Here is a 5,957-nt window from a genome sequence, read left to right on the forward strand (position 1 = left end):
TGCTTCTCCCTATAGATGCTGCCTGGCCAGCTGCATTCCACCAGCATTTTGTGTGTGTTGCTTGAATTCCAGTATCTGCAGATTTCCTCATGTTTGCTTTAATCTATGCCTTCTTGTTTCAGACTCTCCTACCCCTGGAAAAAGAATATGACCATTCATCTCACCTATTCCCATCATGATTTTATACAAGGTCTCCTCTCAATCTTCTACACACCAAGGAAAAAAAAACATCCCATCCACTCTCCCTCTATAAGTCAAGGCTCGAGTATCACTTCTGTGAATCTTTGCTGCACCCTTTCCACTTATTGATATCCTTCTTTTATCCAAGTGACCAGAACTGCATTCGATACTCCAAGTGTGGTCTCACAAACGTGCACTCCAATCTGTTTTACAGCTGTGCAGACCAACCATTGTTCTGAGAAAGAAACTTTTACATGATCTGAAAACTGCACGGCACCTTATATAGAAGAAAAATTCCAGCCGTGCACGAGCAACGGAAGCTTTGCACGCGGGAGCAATTCAGTTACAGCGCAGTTGCATACCCATGCAGCTCAGAGCGAACAATGGGTCTCACTTAGATCATGTACTATTATTATATAATGTCCCAACTTGAGTAGTCAATGCCCTGATCAATGACACACAGCCATACAGCTTCTTCACCACCCAGTCTGCATGTTTTCTAGTACAATTGATAATATAGATAACTTGCAAAAAGTTCAGTAGAAACCTGATGTCAAAGAAGTTAATATGATATAAAGGATATCTGAGATCAGCTATGACTGTTGTTGCAAGGGTCAGAGATGTCACTAAATGCACTAAATGACTGCAGGGTCCCAAAAGGGAAAGATTCGAATCAGAAGTTGGTACCAAACACAAGGTATAGATAGAAAGAGGGATGTAGTCCTAAAAGTAAGTTTTAAGGAGTTAGAGAGAGAATAAAAAATACAAATTCAAAGTGGTAGTCTCAGGTTTATTTCCATGTTAAGTGCCACCATGAACAGAATTTGAAAGATAAAACAAATGAATATATGGCAATAAATGTCAGGGATTATTAAGTATAGGACGTCTTTCAGAAGTTATGGAATTAGGGGAACCTGCTAATGAATTCAAATGAGAACCAGTCCACAGAAAGTATCAGGTCACAGTGTAACATCCACTGATACATTAAAGTCACTGAAACTAGTCCTTGGATATGGGGCAGTCTAATTGTGCACGATCACAGGAGAAAACAATAAATAGAGTAAATGTACTGGATGGACATGGACTAATTAAGCATGGCCTCATGCATGGTAGGTCATGTCTAACCAATCTCATAGACTTTTTCAAGGAAGTTACCAAGAAAGTGGATGAAGGCAAGGCTGGTCAAGAAGGTTCAGTAGCTTGGCACTCAGGATGAGGTAGTAAATTAGATTAGACATCGGCTTGGTGAGGGAAGCCAGAGAGTAGTAGTAGAGGGTTGCCTCTCTGACTGGAGTCTTGTGACTAGTGGTGTGTTGCAGGGTTCGGTGTTGGGTCCTTTGTTGTTTGTCAACTATATCAATGATCTGGATGATAATGTGGTTGACTGGATCAGCAAATTTGTGGATGACACCAAGATTGGGAATTTAGTGGACTGCAAGGAAGGCTATCATGGCTTGGTAATGGATCTACATCGGCTAAAAATGGGCTAAAATGGCATATGGAATTTAATGCAGATAAATACAATTTTTTTGCACTTCAGTAGGACCAACCAGGGTATGTCTTACTCAGTGAACTGAGGTGTGTGGTAGTAGAACATAGGGATCTGGGAATACAGGTCCATAATCCATTGAAAGTGGAGTCATTGATAAGGTCATAAAGAAAGCTTTTGATATATTGTCCTTCGTACATCAATGTATTGAGTATAGGAGATGGGATATTATGTTGAAGTTGTATAAGACATTGGTAAGGCCTAGTTTGGAGTATTGTGTGCAGGTTTGGATATTTGACAGAGGTATACAAAATTATGAGAAGTATAGACAGGGTAAATGCAAGTAGGCTTTTTCCACTGTGGTTGGGTAGAACAACAACCAGAGGTCATGGCTTAAGGATAAAAGGTGAGAGGTTTAAGGGGAAGTTGAGGGGAACCTTCTTGACTCAGAGGGTCGTGAGAGTGTGTGTGTGTGTGCATGTGAGCTAGATTTCAATATTTAAGAGAGGTTTGGATAGGTACATGTATAGTAGGGGTATGGAGGGCTTTGGTCTCAGTGCAGGTCAATGGGACTAGGCAGTTTAAATGGTTTCAGCATGGACTAGATGGGCTGAAAGGCCTGTTTCTGTGCTATACTTCTCTATGACTCTATGGAAACACCTATGATGAGATCAGAGAAGGAATTAAGTGGCCGTCCCTTTTATTAACACATTGCTAAAGATATGTACCTGCTATGCACATCAGTTTTGCCAATTAATATTCTACCTTTCTGTGCATACTGTACCTGGAGCCATTTCTCAACACTGTAATAAGGGAGATACATTTTGGGTCTCTGGTGTTCTGTGCTCAGAACCCCTTGGACCAGTTTCTGAATATTCCAACACGTTCTGCTTTTGTGGTGTACTCCCATTATAAATGTATAATTCTGCAAAGTTGCCTGTCTACACTCAAAGTATTAAAGCTAAGTAGATATTTATAAGCACTTAAACTGTAGTTAATCATTTATTATCTTTCTGTTTAAAAAAGTACAAAGCATCACTGTAGATGAGGGAAAACAGATTGTCTTGAAGATCTGCTTGTGATGTTTACATTTTAAAGTTCACCCTCCAAGTATCTTACTAACATCATAACAGTACAGATAGTGAAACAGAGAAGTCTCTTCATTCAGAGGGTGGTGAGCCTCTAAAATTCTGTTACAAAGAAGACAGCAAAGACAAGGTTATTAAGTATACTTAAGAAAGTGGTAGATGTGTATTTAATGGAAAATTAAAACTCCATGAGACCATAAGACATAGCAGCAGACTTAATCCACTCAGTGCATGGAGTCTGCTCTGACATTCCAACATGGCTGAAAGCACAACAAAGCCTCTACTTCCTCAGGAGCCTGCGGAGATCTGGCATGTCATCAAAAACCTTGGCAAACTTCTATTGATGTGTGGTGAAAGGTGTGCTGACTGGCTGCATTATGGCCTGGTATGGGAACACCAATGCCTTTGAATGGAAAATTCCACAAAGGGTAATGGATTCGACCCAATACATTAAGGGTGAGACCCTTCCAACTATTTCAGCACATCTACAGTTACTACCCCTCAACCACCAGGCTCTTGAACAAAAGGTGATAACTACACTCATTCTATTTCTGATGTTCCCACAACTGATGTTCTCACTTTAAGGACTATTTATCTTGTTATCTTACTTGCATTGATTCTGCTTGCAGTTACTGTTCTATAGATTTGCTAAGAATGCCTGCAGAAAAAGATTTTCAGGGTTGTAGGTGGTGATATATATATATACACACACTCTGACAATTTTTTCTTATAACTTTTACCTTTACCCTGTAACCTTGACACCCTGACTAATCAAGAACCTTCAGCTTCTGCTTTAAGTATGCTCAGTGACTTGGACTCCACAACTAAGGATGTCAATGAATTCCACAGATTCATCACCATCATCTCTGTTTTAAATGGATGTTCCTTTATTCTGAGGCCATACCCTTTGGTCCCAGACTCACCTACTGTAGGAAACATCCTCTCCACATCCACTCTATCTAGGCCTATCAATATTCAATACGATCCTCCCCCTTACTTTTGAACTGCAGCAAGTTCAGGCATAGAGCCATCAAATACTCTTAATACATTAACCCTTGCATTCCTGAAATGATTTTCCCCAATGCTAGCACTTTTTTTAGATAACCAGCCCAAAAGTGCTCAGAATACTCCAAGTGTGGTCTGACCAATGCCTTACAAAACCTCAGCCATCACATCCTTGCTCTTCTATTCTAGTCCTCTTGAAATGAATGCTAGAATTGCATTTGCCTTCCTTACCATTGACTCATCCTGCAACTTAACCTTTTTGGAATCCTGCACAAGGACTCCCAAGTCCTTTTGCACATCTGATTTTTGAAATTTCCCCTCATTTAGAGAATCGTCTATGCCTTTATTCCTTCCATTAAGGTGTATGGTCATACACTTCCCTGCACTATATTCCATCTGCCACTTCTTTGCCCATTCTCCCAATCTGTCTCAATACTTCTGCAGACTCCCTGGTTCCTCTACACTACCTGCCCTTCTGCCTATCTTCATATCACCTGCAAACTTGGCCATAAAACCATCAATTCCTTCATCCAAATTGTTGATACATTGTAGATACATGAAAAGAGGTGTCCCAACAATAGCCCCTACAGAACACCACTAGTCGCCAGCAGCCAATCAGAGTAGAAACCCTTTATCCTACATTTTGCTTCCTACCAGTTAACCATACTTCTATCCATGCTGGTATCTTTCATGTAGTGCATGTAGTATCATGGGCTCTTATCTTCTTAAGCAATCTCATGTATGGCACCTTGTGACTTACTGAAAATCCAAGTAAGCAACATCCACTGACTGTCTATCCTGCCTGTAATTTCCTCAAAGAATTCCATCAGATTTGTCAGGCAAGATTTCCCCTTAAGCAAACCATGCTGAATTTGACATACTTATCATGTGCTTCCAAGTACCCTGAAACATCATCCTTAATAATGGACTCCAACATCTTCCTAAATACTGAAGGCAGACTAACTGGCCTATAAATGCAAACACGAGGGAATCTGCAGATGTTGGAAATTCAAGCAACACACACAAAATGCTGATGGAATGCAGCAGGCCAGGCAGCATCTATAGGAAGAGGTACAGGGTCTCATCACGAAACATCGACTATACCTCTTCCTACAGATGCTGCCTGGCCTGCTGCGTTCCACCAGCATTTTGTGTGTGTGGCCTATAAATGTCTTTCTTCTGCCTCCCTCGTTTCTTAAAGACTGGAGAGACATTGGTAATTTTCCATTGCTCTGGAACCATTCCAGTATCTAGTGATTCTTGACAGATCATTACTAATGCCTCCATGATTTCTTCATCTACCTCTTTCAGAACCCTGGGATGTAGTCTATCTGGTCCAAGTGACTTATCTACCTTCAGTCTTTCAAGAACCTTCTCCTTAGTGACAGCAACTATAGTCACTTCTGGCCCCTGACACTCTCAAATTTCTGGCATACTGCTAATGTCCTCCGTAAAGAAGACTGACGCTAAACACCTACTAAGCTTGTCCGCCATTTCTTTGTCCCTGATTATTACCTCTCCATCATCTTTTTCTAGTGGCCCTGGATCCACACTCGCCTCCTTTTCCTCTGTATGTATCTGAGAAAAACCTTCAGTATTCTCTTTAATATTATTGGCTAACTTACCTTCATATTTCATCTTTTCTCCATATTTCATCTTTTCTCTCCATATTTTTTAGCTGCCTTCTGTTGGTTTTCAAATCAAAGGATAGGCAGCGAAGATGATGACATGGTGCAGAAATAGATGAATAGCCATAAAATTGTTGCATAATGCAAAGGGCATGATGACCTGTTCCTGCTCATTTCTAAATTACTGTTTAAGGAATTTAAAAGAATAACATTAGTTTAAAAAACTGAAGGATTACGGGTATTACAATGTGACAAATCACCTCCAGAGGTCAAATCCTAAAAGAAGGATCCCAGCAAAGATGGTGGATATATTAATAGGGTATTTCAAAATCCTAGGAATCTGGAACTAATTTAATGAACTGGAGAGTACCAATGTAGCTCCACTTCATGAAGGACACAAAAGAAAAAAATAGGGAAATAAAGACTACTTAGTACATAACTTGGCTGGTTTTCAAGAACATGCTTTAATCAATAACCAAGAATAGGGTAACTGGAGTCATTAGAAGTCAGAATGTAGTTAGACATGGTTTCATAGTTTTATGAAAAGAAATTTGTGGATTAGAGTAA

The sequence above is a fragment of the Hypanus sabinus genome, chromosome 2, assembly GCF_030144855.1.
Source record: "Hypanus sabinus isolate sHypSab1 chromosome 2, sHypSab1.hap1, whole genome shotgun sequence".
In the NCBI taxonomy this organism is placed as follows: Eukaryota; Metazoa; Chordata; class Chondrichthyes; order Myliobatiformes; family Dasyatidae; genus Hypanus; species Hypanus sabinus.